At 35.3% G+C, this 13,953-nt stretch overlaps 1 protein-coding gene across 3 annotated transcripts in view; it reads right to left on the bottom strand.

Annotated features, from left to right (window-relative positions):
• The window catches only part of NARS2 (asparaginyl-tRNA synthetase 2, mitochondrial), a 102,453-nt gene that overhangs the window by 69,177 nt on the left and 19,323 nt on the right, over positions 1-13,953 (bottom strand). The gene's annotated exons all lie outside the window — the stretch shown is intronic.

Consider the following 13,953-nt stretch of genomic DNA (forward strand, 5'->3'; position numbering starts at 1 on the left):
CGTTTTCTCAAAATTGAATGAAGGGAGTCTATTGCTGCAAGGAAAACAACTGATAGCATTTTTAACCAATAATAAAATTTGAGCTTTCCAGCAAAAATTGGGATTTTGGAAAATGTGAATCTACCACTGTGAACTCCACAGCTTCCCAATATTTAAAGACTTTTTTTAAAAAATGAGAGTAGTATTAATGAATGTGATTTTTTTGATATTGTATAATGAAGTGTCAACATTTAAAAGGTTTGCATAACTCAGATTTATCAATATTATCCAAATAAATGTATGATGCTACAAAATTACGCATAGATAAAATCTACTCAAATTGTAAGCTAGAATTTCAATGTAACACAGTATGAAAGGATGAAAATATAGTATTATATTTTCACATGTAGTATGTTATATATGAACTAGTTATAGTATGAACTAGTTCCAGGCACAAGCAATAGCCAATGGAGAGATAAGTACATTATTATACAAGTATAGATTCTATATTATAACTAATCTTTAAGAAACTACCATTTGTTGAGTTGTGGTATAGTATCAAAGAATAGCCACAATAATCTGAGAAGGTTATTAGAATACTCCTTTTTCCAACTACGTAACTATATGAGGTTAGATTTTCTTAATATACTTCAACCAAAACAACAGATTGCAATGGATTGAGTGCAGACAGAAGAGAATCCAGATGTATTATATTAGTCAGATATTAGTGAGACGTGCAAATATATAAAACAATACCACTCTTCTAATTGTTGTAAAAAAATATTTCTTTCATAGAAATAGTTTATGCTAGAATGAGTTTATTACAGTTATTTTTAAATGAGGTAATAAATATTTAATTTTTTTTTCTCAGCTTTGATTTCTAATAATGGCAAATAACAAGAGAATATAGTGCACATAACAAACGAAAGCTCTTTAGGGTCCTCCAAAACATTTTAGTGTGAACAGGTCTAGGGAACAGCTGTACCAAAACAATCTTTCTCCCCCAACAGAAAGCAAAATGAGTTTCTTAACACAAAGCCTTAATAAATAGAATGTGTCCAAATGGAAGAAATTATAGGCAGAAATCTCATGGTCTCCAAGAGTGAAAACCTCCAATCAAACCTCAAACCTCCTGCCAGAGTAATTGTTATAAAAATAAAATTTTAATTACTCTCAAAACAGTACAAAAATTCTTTAATGGTTCCTTATAACATCCCTTGAACTAGCATCAAAGACACTTCATTTTCTGGCATTTACCTTTCTAAAGTTTTCTCACTCTAATTCATACTCACGTTGTACACTCTAGTCATGTTTAACCATAGTATGTTCTCACTGAGCTCTGGTTCTTCATACACAGTATATTGTTCCCTCTATGCAGAAGTCCATCCACTCTGTGCCTAGGCTACGAAAGATGACCTGCTATATACTTCCATAATAACCTGTATATACAAGCCATTCATTTATCCAGGCTCTGCGCTAGACTATGGAGACAGAACAATGAATAAGATAGCACTCTTTGAGGGCTTACATTGTCTAATGGAGAACAAAGAAAATGAACATGTAAACTAATAAAGAAACAAGAGAATTACAAGTTGGGGTAAATGAGTCAGGGATAGGGGGATTGGGGAGGGGCAGTGCTCTGGAGCAGCAGCATGCAAGCAGAGAACTGAAGGATGAGAATGCATATGCTATACTCTGTACTGGGAAGAATATTCTAGGTACAAAGAGGAGGCAGTGAAGAGATCAGGAGGTGCGAAGGAGGCTTCATATAGTTAAGGAGTAGAAGGTACGTTACTGTAACTTGAGAATATCAAGCATTAGAGTGAGTGTCAAAAGAATTGCTAGGCAGGAGTGAGATCATTGCAGTGCTTTTATAAATCATAAGGAGTTTGGATTTTAAGAACACAGAGTAACTACTGAAATGTTTTAAGCAAGGTCGAGGCATGATATGCATTAAGATTACACTAGTGTCTGAGTGGAGAACAGATAATAGAAGAAAAGATAGTGGTTTGAATTAAAACAGGTAACAGTGGAACTAAAAATGGAGACTAGGATTTATGTTGAGGTAAATCAATGGAATTTACTGATAAATTAGATGTAGAGTTAGAGAAGACAGGCAGGGAAGCATGAACTAAGTTTCGCTTGTAGGTTTTTTACTTAAGCAATTGAGTGGATAGCAGTAACTTTTACTGAGATGGGAAAGACTAGAAGAAAGAGGAAGAGGCTTTGAGAAAAGAAATCAAGAGTTATATTTAAGACATATTATGTTTCAATGTATATTGGACATCACAGGAAAAATGTCAAATAGACAGTTGCTTCTACAACTCTGTTGCTCAGAAAGAGAAGCTGAAGCTAGAGATAAAAGTTTATAGTTATCAGTATGTAGATGGTACACGATGCCTTGGGATTGGGTAAAATTACTGGGGAAAAGATTATAGATTAGTGCTTCTCGATGGTGATGATGTTTGCTAGAAAAATATAGTGGAAATTTGTAAGGGTATTTAGTGGGCCAGAGTCAAAGTTGTCTTGTAATATGTACAAAGTTCTACATAACTAAGACTTTTCTTGCAATCTTCCAATTTTCTAATGTTTTGCCAGATATTCACATAGGTGATTGGTATAAAATTTTCAACCAAACAATGCAGATTTGTGCTTCCTGATAAACATAGTCATTACTTTTATCTAGTTTATATACTGGATCTTGGTATAAGATTTTGTTTGAAAAAGACTTCTGAGCATAAAATCTTTGAAAATCACAATGGATAATTTAAAAATTCTCCCCACTCCAATATTCTGATTCGACTAACCATTCCCAGATCACATAAAGTTTATTAGTGCAACACAGTTTAACCCAGTCTTTCTCCATCCTGTATGTGTGTGTGTATATATATATATATTTTGCTAGGTTATTTTGCCATTGGAAAAGAGAAACTGTAGAGCCAAGAAAAGGGAAACCAAGAACTACCAAAAATTTATTTTTATTTTAAAATTTTTTAATTGTGGTAAAAACATATATAACAAAATCTTTTTTCTTTTTTTTTTTACAATTCAACAGTAAGTCATGGTGACAAAAAGTTTTAAATGTTTGAATCTCAGATAGTTTCATTACTGTGGAGGTCAAAAATCCCCCGTTTCTTTGAGGATTTCCAAGGAAATATTAAATAAATATTTTGAAGTGTCCTCCAGTTATCTGTTGTCATAGCAGAACAAATATAGCTGAGTAGTTTCAAATCTCAAGGGAATGAGACAGAAAAACTCACATTAAGTCTGACTCTGCCTCCATGTAAAACATATATCGAGGAAGACAGAAAATAGCAGTTAATTGAAGAGTAGAAAGGAATATAATCAACAATGAAAAATTCATTGAGTTCCATAGTTACTGAAGCACCTACATCCTATTTCATCTCCTTTTACCCTTTTTCCATTTTCTACTATGTCCTTCCACCCCCACATTTTTCCCTATTCTATTTACTCATACTTCTAGAGGAAAAGTTGAGAACAGAATGAATAAAGACGAAGAAACCTAAAAGGTCTAAGATCAAAACAGCATACCATTGCCCTATTTACCCTAATCTGTAATTTTCTTTAAAGAGCAGGAAGGAAAGACAGTATTCATCATCTGTAAGCTCCACATAACCAATGGATATACTATTTTCTTTACTTCAATTAAGAGTTTATAGAGAAGCAATGCCATTGGTGATACAGATGATAAAGAATTAAAGGACTTTTGGGTTAGATGGAACCTTAATACGACTTCCCTTAAAAAAAAAAAAACAAAAAACCCTAAAGCTTAAACATGTTATGTTAAACATTAAGCCAAATGTCATACAAAACCAGTCTTTGGCGAGACGAATTATAGAATTCAGATTTTTCAGCTTCTAGAACAATAATCTTCCTGATATACCAGGTTGCTCTCCTGTTTTTTTTTTTTTCCCTTTGCAGTAGAAATAATGCTATAGGATTCAATGCTTTTGTTTTGTTTTTTTTTAGAAAATATTTTAGTCTCTCCTAAGTATGGAATTCTGATCATATAAAGCAAAACATAGGAACTAAATCTGTCATACAGTCCCCAAAGATTTGTGGTTTGGTAGATCTATGTTCCCCATCAAGCTGTGTCTCAGAGGTGGCTGCTATCATGCCATAGAAATTGCCCTGGCATGCCATCAGACTGTATCTCATACATAAAACTAAAGCCAAGAGAAACAGGCTCAATAATCTGCAGTCTACTTTGCTGGTTATGTTAGTTTTGAGATTCTCCTATTATTAAAAAGCCATATAAGTAGGCCTTTAACTGATCTAATAATTTCTAATTAAGTCCAGTTTATTTTTCCATGCTTTCCAATTGCTACAAATGTATGTGTATCTTGGTATATGTACATTGAACTTCTAGTATAAAAATAATCTTTCTTAAAATAAGAATCCATTTACATTCCAGAACACCCACTAACTAGAACATCCACTCTCAGCCCTGAGAAGGGTTTCATTTGGGCAACTATTTGATCAGCAAGAAAGGAAGCTGTTAGCTCAGACTGTTTGTAAACAGTCTGCTTTTCTGCTGAGCAGTCTGAGAAAGAATGAACAAGGGAAGAATCAAGAAGAGAGATTTGGAGTCTGTAAGATCACGGAGTGAGGCTGGGGCAAAACAAAAGGTGAATAAACAATGCTGCCTTATTATTACTTTTTTTCAGGAGAGAAACAATGAAAAATGCCCAAAGTCAGATTTGCTGCCAAATGTGAAGAGGTTGGGGAAAAGCTATTGAACATTTTCTTCAGTATTATTCACAAAATATTTATTTTGGCTCATTAGCTGTCAGACTGGGGTTATAAAGGTGGATATGATATGGTCCCAGACCATTAACTGTCCTCTCACCCCATTTTCTAGCCCCTTCCGTGAGAAGGGAAATCTGTCGAGTTAATTTAAGTCTTACAAAATGAATAAAGGAAACCCCATTTAAAATGAAATTGGGAAGCCATGAAGGGAGTTTCTCATGCACTGCCATTTGTTGCAGCTTGCATAACCAGCAGGAAGAAGGAAGATTTCTTCCCTGCTCGCCTCAGCAATAGCAACTACCCTCAGCTCACAGCCAAAAAGAAACTGCCACAGCCTTGAACTTTCCTTCCCCACCAATGAACTCCTGTTGAAAACAACCCTCCCCAATTTCCTCCTGGAACTCAATAAAAGCTGACTTCTCTTGTCTCTTTGGACTTGCCTATGGTTTGCCATAATTTGCATGTCTCAAATTGCAATGCTTCTCCTGTTCCCAAATAAACTTATTTGCTGCTCAATAACCTTTGCTGTTTAATTTTGACAGTCCCTACATTACTTGTTCATATCAACTAAATGAATATTTTCTCCCACTTGGTGAGATAAGGGAAAAAGTGAAAAACTTGGGAGGAGGAGGTGACAGGGAAATATTTAAGTAGTTAAGGCAAATTTAGAATATTGGTTATCTGAAAAATTCCCCCTTTAGCCCTTTCTGATCATGAAGCATTGATTCCAAACCTTTTCAACTTTAACACCTAAAAATTTTTTTATTTTGTTTGCTCCTTTCTATTTTTACCACTGCTACTAAGACCTGGTGCATATCACTCACATCTAGATTTTATGCCAGTGGCCTACTACCTCCACCTCTCCTATTTCTTCCTCTTCTAACCTATTTTTGCTGCTTTCACTAAGTCTTTCCTATGCTTACAAATTCTCATTGGTTCTGCAGTGTGTCCTCTACTCTGTCCTAACCTACTTTACCTTTCAGGGCTTCTTTCCCTTAAAACACTCAAAAATGAAAACACATATTGACAATACTCTTCAAACTCAACTGATCTTGTTTTCCTCCTTTGCCTTAATCATTTTTACCCTGTTTGCTTATGCTATATCTCTCCTTGTGGAATACACCTGCCCCCCTCCCCGAGAAAAAAATAATTTACTGATCTTTTACCACTTAAAGCACATATACTGCTTTATAACATTATTCAATTTTGTATGCACCCACCTCCTCAACAGGAATATAATTTTTTCTTGCTCAATTGCAATATAATTTTTTTCTTGAGAGGAACTATTTTATATTTCTTTCATCCCTTCTAAAGGACTTGGCTACCACTAAACACAGTAGGCACTCAATAAATATTTATAAAACAAATTTGCACTAAGCATCTTAAATTCTTATTAAATGTCCTTCTGTGAAAGCTAGTCCCTTATCTCCCATACCTCCTTCCAATACAAAAATTGAATCCAACCAACAATTACTAAGACAAGATATTTTCTAGCAGTTGCAATGTAGAGCAAAGCAAGTTACTGAAACTTGGAACAGAAGGGCTTGGTCGTCCTTCACCTCTGGCTGTGGTACTTAAGGATAAGCTATTATAAGGCATATTATATACATTTAATCATTTTGATGCTATTCAAAAATTATCTAAGAAAGAGTCATATCATTTGGGGGAGTGAAGTGTCTCCTAAAGTCAACAATGCCATGCAAAGCTTCCTTCAAGGATGGTACTCATAAAATAAATGTCAAATTTCCAAAACCATTCCCCCATATAAATGGCATTGGCTCTAAAGAGTATAAGCTCAAAAGACTCTCTAGTGTTCATGAAGCTGACATTTTTTTTTCATTTATGAGTACTTAACTGAATTCTAATGTCTGAATTAATAACATGAAAGTTTATGTAAAATTAAAAAAGGAAAATCTACTTTCTGTTTTAATTAGCAATGGAAACAACCATATGTTAAAAAAAAAAAAAAAATCCCCACCATATTAAAAGTTCAAAGCTCTGTGTCAGAGGTGAAGTAGCCAACATTACTACTTCTGGGAAAATATAGGCCAGGAGTGGAGACAATTTTTAAAAATGTGCCCCAGTATTAATATGCATAAACTACTTTCTAAACATATCCAGAATACAACCACTTTTCAGGATCTACCATTTCAACTCTGGTATAAATCACTATCATGTGCCCTTTTGGATTACAGTATTAGACTCTTAACTGATCTTTCTTCTGCACTTACCCACCTATCGTTTATTCTCCATACAGCAGCCAGAATGATCTTTTGAAGAGGGAAGTGATTTTGTTACTCCTTTGTTAGAACGTTCTGACTTCTCATCTCACTCAAAGTTCTTACAATGGCTTGCAGTGTCACATATCTGAGGTTCTTAGTGGGAATGTTTCTGATATCACAATGATTAGAGAGGTACTAGAGTTTAGTGGGTAGTACCAGAGTTTCAAATATCCCATGGAACATTCATATTAGTAATTATGTGACTTTTGTCCTTTCAATGTACTCTGAATTTTCCAGAATGCATCTTTCATGTAAATTAAGGGAAGGTCACACTTCGTTTGGTGTAGAACTCTATCAAGAATTATTCACCATTTCACAAAATATCATCACCATTAGCAACACTGTTCATGGTATTTGAATTACTAATATAAGAGACCTGTATAAGTCTTAATTTATAGCTCTCAAAGTCAGCAACTCATATAAAGGCTACTTGTATTCTAAACTTGTCATATCACAGCATTTACATAATGAAATACACTCATTATATTACTTTCATTTTGTCTTCTTTATATTAAATTAGGAACATTGTTTCATTTTCTTTTTAAAATTAAGTGCATAAAATCTTATATTATCTACATTTTAGGAGAGAAAAGACATTATTACAATATATTTGTTATAAAAAAGTGTTGTGCCTTAAAAAGTTGAAAATCACGGCCCCATATAATCTACATCTACTCCCAGTCCCTTATATCTGTCTCCCCTCAACTCCCACTATCCTTCCCCTCATTCACTATGCTCCATCTGCACTGACCTTCATGGTTATTTCTTGAAAACTTTAGGCAGCTCTAGCCACAGGGCCTTTGTATTTGCTCTTCCTTCTGAGTGGAATATTCTTCCCCCAGGTATCAACATTACTCACACCCTCACATCCATCGTGTTTTTGTTTGAATATCTTCTCAGTGAGGCTTTCTCTGACCAACCAGTTTAAACGTCAATCTTTCTTTGGTACTCTCTAACCTCTTCTTCCCACTTTACTTTTCTCCATAGAACTAATCACCATCTGTTCTAATTACCTGTTGCTGAGTAACATATCACTCTAGAACTTAGTGGCTTAAAACAATCTATTGCTATTCTTCATGATTCTGTGGCTGCCTGGGTTCAGCTAGGTAGTTCTTGCTTGAGGTATCTCATGTGATTATAACCAAATGGCTGTTGGGACTGAAGTCATCTGAAGGCTCAACTGAGCTAGATGTCCAAGATGACTTCTTTAGCCACAAATCTGGTGCCTTAGGTGGGATGGCTCAAACAGCTGGGTTCTGGCCAGGAATCTTTGTTTTGCCACTTAGCCTCCCCACATGACTAGTTTGGGCTAGCTGAAAGTATGGTGTTCTCATGGTAGTCAGACTTCTTATATAGATGCCGCCTTCCCCTAGAACTCACATTTCGAAAGCCCAAAGTCAGAAACTATAAGGTTTATGACCTGGCTAAGGAAGTTTCATTTTTACCTTGCTCTACTGGTTATGCAAAACCAGGTAAATGAAGTGTGGGAGGGGAAAACAGAACGGTATGAATACTGGGAAGCAGAATACACTAGGGAGCTATCTTCAGAGGCTGTTACCACAATACCTAATATACTATAGATTTTACTTTTATATTTTACTTATTGTGCCTCTCTTTCTACAAGGATATACATTCTTGAGGAAAAAAGACTTCTGTGTACTTTTTCATTACTGTGTTCCCAGCAGTACTCAATATTAATTGGAAAAAAAGAATTAATTATTGCATTAGGTAAGTGATGTACATCAATAATTCACCCTACACGCTTGCTTCTCACCATGGGACTCTCTCTTACCCAAACTCCTACCAATTTAACTTTCTGGAAAGAGACCTAGGATGCATCTGGATTATTCTGGAAGCAGAAAGTAAAAGACAAAGTTGGGGGGCAAATATCAAAGATGAAAATACCAAAAAGGCTCCCAGACTGCCTACTTTGCCCTGCAGACATCTCTGAATACTCTAGCACCTAGTTTCTCCTTGTCAGAAAACTTTTCTAGCACGCATAAAATATGAACCACATCTGACATTTAATAATTCTATATAAATTATTCTGTATGATTACCCTTATGAAATCCAATTAAATATTCAGTTATGGTGTCTACAATTTCATATGTCAGCTTTATCTTCTGGATAACAAAAGATTTATTGAAAACCAGCTTATTTAAATTTAAAAACAATTTTCAAAATTCTCAACATATATAAATCTGTGCATACTAGTACATAACAGAAAAATGAACTAGCTAATGAATTCTCCTAATTGGTAGAGGCAAAGCAGCTGTGAGTATGGGGAGAAAAGTATGTTAGTCACAATCACCTAGCTTTTAAAGCCTGTGTCTATATTTGATGTCATACCTTTACGAGTTTCTCCAGGGGTGGTAGCTTTCAATATTGACTGTATATTAGAAGGATCTGGTAAGCTTAAAAAATTCCCCATGCCGGACTGCATCCCAGATCAATTAATCTGAATTTTGGGGGGCAGAGCCCAGACATTAATACTTTTTAACATTCCTGGGTGATTTCGATATACAGTTGAGACGGAGAATCACTGCCTTAAACTCTCCCTTCTCCTTTACCCCATCAGTCTTTTCTAAATAGTGTGTGTGTGTGGTGGTGGGGCGGGGGAAGATGAAATGAGAAAAAAATAATTAATTTATTCAAAAGAAGGCAAAAAAGGGAAGGATTTTTTCAAAAAAAGGACAAAAGACACATGAAATGGTTAAAAATAAAAATGCATAAGCAATCACAATAAACATTAGTGAACTAAAAAAAGAGCAAAGACTAAGTGATTAAATTTTTATAAAATCGGCGCGCTGCTATTTCCAATGAACACACTTAAAACATAAGACAAAGAAAGGTTGAAAGCAAAAGGATGAATACCAGTAAAAAAAAAACAAGCAAATACTGATTCTCAGTAGTTATCAGAGAAAAGCAAATTAAAATCATCACATCAAGATCCCATTTTATATCCACGAGACTGCCAAAAATTCAAGACTGAAAATATCAGGTGTTGGCAAGGATGTGGAACAGCAAATCCTGTTGGTGGGAGTTTAAATTTATTCTTCCCTTCCAGTAAAAATTTGGATTTATCTAGCAAAGCTGAAGCTATGAACATACACTTTCACTATAATGTATATACCCAAAGGCATATTTGAATCACCTGGAAAGCCTTAAAAAATACTAATGCTTGAGCTCTACTTCCCAGAGATTCTGATTTAATTGATTTAATTGGAATACTGAGCAAAACAAACAAACTCATCACGGAAGTATAATTCCATCTGTATAAGTTGAAAACCATACAAACAAAACATTATTTTGCCTAAGGGTACATTTATGTGGTAAAAGTATTTTTTTTAAACATGAGAATAGTAAATGCAAAATCAGCATGTGGGAGAAGGGTGGGAGATGGAATGGGGGAAGGCACAAAATGGGGAGTTGAAGGTACTAATAATGTTCATTTTCTTAAGTTTAGTGGTAGGTACAGGTGTATGCCTTACATTGTCTACAGAGCTTATTTGATATATACATATTTAATAAAAGTTAAGTGTCACTAACTATTAGGTTATTTATACAAAAAAGAAAGTACTCATAGTTTTTGCCAACAGCAGGCTATCAGTAAATGTTCTTATTCCCCTCACCCCAAGAAAAAAAGATTGTCTTGGAAGAGTGGCTAAAAAGAACATGGATGCTTTACTTTAGTGTGTTCATTCTTAACAGTTGTCTGTGATGTAATAAAAAGAGTCTTCTTTAACCTGAGAACGTCTAAGTTTTGGTATCTTTTCTCAAAAGCCAACTTCAGGAGTCTGTGGTGTGTACAAACAGCATTTACTTTACAGCCAAACGGATCTCATTAAAACAACAACTCTGTCTCTTTCTGTGTAGCTCTTAGTAAGTTTTTCTATCTGAGCCTGGTTTCCTCGAGTAAAAAAGACGATATTTTATTCAATATTATGGCTCCTACCCATGTGTCAGGGAATGTGCCAGGTTTAATACAACAATGTACAAGAAACATATGGCTTCTGCTCTCTTGAAGGCAAACTAGTTCGTACTTCAAAGTGTTGCTGAAAATTTTATATAATGTATAAACGAACTTGACATGGTGCTAGAAATGTACTTGATATTCAATAAATGCTATTCTCTTTCTTTTCTGCTTGGATAACTCAAAGTTAATAAGATAGGCTATTCCTTTTAGAAAAACCTGCCTAGTGATCTAACACATAAAAAAAAATCAGTGAAATAAAATGACAGTAAAGTACTATATAAATATTAGTGGATTTAACCATACTTTGCAAATGTTATATGTTGTTATTAGTCTGATCTATCCTCAGGTTAAAATGCTAGCATCCGAATCAAAACCATTTTAAAATTATGAATCCAAACATAATTGGATTCATATTCTAAATGGTCTGGCTTAAAATGTATTTGCAATTTGCTTTTACTATGGCTAGCTTCCAAATTCACATTATTTTAATGGCATTTATTATTGTAGGATTTTGTCTTTCCCATTTAAAAATATCTTGCAAATTCATGTTGCTGAGAGGCAAAATGGAAATAACTTTCTAAGTCAAATAGCGCTAGCACATATTTTTCACAAAAAAGGAGGCTTAAATATTTACAGGATGAATCAAATAGTGCACTTTTAGTCCAGTATGTGGCTGATGGGATTAGATCATTTTAAGAATGCTCTCTACTTGGTGGATACCAGATGAGGGAAGAAATAGCTCAGTCTTTTGAATGGGAAGCAGCAGCAGGCTGTATCAGTTCACAGTCTGAGAGAATTTTTTTTACCATGATGTTAATTCAAAAGACCCTCACTTCTCAGTGGAAGTGGCGAAATCACAATATGGGTGGAAGTACACGAGCTTCCCAGGTCAATTCTCTTCTCAGTGTCTTTGAAAACAGGTTTGTTTATCTTAATCTAGTGTGGTATTTTCTTTTTTAATTGAAAAAATTCATTGAATTAAAAATGTTTAAAAAGTTTAAAAATTTGGTAACACTCTGACAGCTAATTAATAACACCCGCAGGTATTGCTGACAAAAATTGATATTGGTATAAACTCTAGAGAGAAATAGGTAACAGTGACTGAGAAGGAGAACGGGGTAGCGAGGAGTAAGGAGTGGAAAGTGGAAACTGACTTTTTACTTTATGCTCTTTTGTAACTTTCGAATTACGTACCATTTATATATATTACCTTTTTTATTTTTTCTGTAACACATGCATATGATCAAAAATTAAAAGAATATAGAACAGCAAGCCCCATGCTCAGGGGCAAACATTATTGTGAATCTCTTATCTATTTTCCGAGATATGTCCTAGGCATTTTTGACATGCAGAAACTAGACCTCCTTAATAGAAATCCTCACAGAAAAGAAAATGACTAGTCTTAAGGCTGTAAGTTCTACAAAACTAAAAGTGCCCCCGGAAAATAATAATCAACAGGTATCCAAACATTCCACCTCTGTCAGAGAGTGTGGAGGAGTTTACAATCTAGGAGCTTACAGTTCTTCCCTGTGAGTAGCTTACAATCTAGAAGAAGAAACAAAATTGATGTTAAAAAACCATTAAAGAATAACCAAATGTTAAAACAGGGTACAGAAATGGAACACAAGTATAACAGGAGCTGGAAGAAAGAAAAGGTTAACGTCAGCTGAAAAAGAGTTGTTTGGAGAAGAGATCTAACTTGGAATAGCCCTCAAACCATCTAAAAAACTTAAAAAAACAAAACAAAACAGGTGAGAGTATTAAAAAGTGAAAACATTAAGCAGAACCAAAATTATGTATGCCATAAATAACTTAACCATAAAAATTTACAAGCATCAAAATTCCAGAGGTCCAATAACTTCTTGTTACCATTTCTAGAATGCATAACAGTTTGGAAAAGACTTTTGGTGTTTACATCAGCCTCCTCGTGCATATTAAGTTTTCCTTATTTTTGAATAGTAATTTTAGCTTTTCACATATGTTATTTCACTTAAATCCTTACAACCTATAAGTATAGTGTTTATTCACATCTTGCAAGTGAGGAAATTGAGGATCATGGTGGTAAAAAGTAGTCCAAAGTAACTAGCCTTTTTTTTTTTACCCTCACTTTTGGCATGACAATTTTGGGAGTTTTGCAGACACGCTCCTCAGAGAAACTGGCGAAAGTAATAAAATAAAAAACCAACCAACCAACCCCTACCCCCACTCCAGCCATATAAAGTCTCTGGAAATGGTCTTAAATAGATGAAGAAACATCTATTTAAGAAAATATACTAAAATTGGTAAGGACAAGGAACGGTGGTGGTATCTGAATGACAACCCATTCCCTCCCTCACCCCTTAACACCTCAGCATAACAGAAACTCCACTCCAGACTGATATAGCCAAGGACACAGGGCTCTCTTGACCACCCTTCCCACCTGCCCCCCACCCCCGAAACTATCTTAGCAGGAGGTGCAGAATGCCAGCATTTTTCATGTTGCCCACAGGTACTTGTTGCTGCAGCTAAGTTCTGGGCAAGTGCAGCTAAGATAGGGGCTCCCTTCTTCTGCCCAGTCCCTGCTAGAGGAATGGAGGCTCTGCCTTGGGTGAAGCATTGCTGAAAATAACAGGCCCTGACCCTAGTGCCCTGGTTCATGGGATGGGGTTCCATGGTGGGAGAGGCAAGCCAGGTGACCTGAGGCTGCAGCACTTGCTCAGTTGAGAGAGCACTCAGCTCCTAAATCAGGATGTCACTTAAAGAGAAGCATTCATTGTCCCTGCCTTCAGCACTAGAGCCTTCTTTCAGAGATTCTACCTCAGGGAAGAAACAGGCCATAAAACAGACTTTCCAATCTCTCCCCAAAGGAACTGAAATCATTTGCAACAGAGTGGAGTTGTTCAAAAGTAAGGGTGCTCTCCTAAACTGTCTGTGATGTAAGGCAATTTGGAGGAGACTGGCAAATTC

Source organism: Pteropus alecto, unplaced genomic scaffold, assembly GCF_000325575.1.
Source record: "Pteropus alecto unplaced genomic scaffold, ASM32557v1 scaffold7, whole genome shotgun sequence".
In the NCBI taxonomy this organism is placed as follows: Eukaryota; Metazoa; Chordata; class Mammalia; order Chiroptera; family Pteropodidae; genus Pteropus; species Pteropus alecto.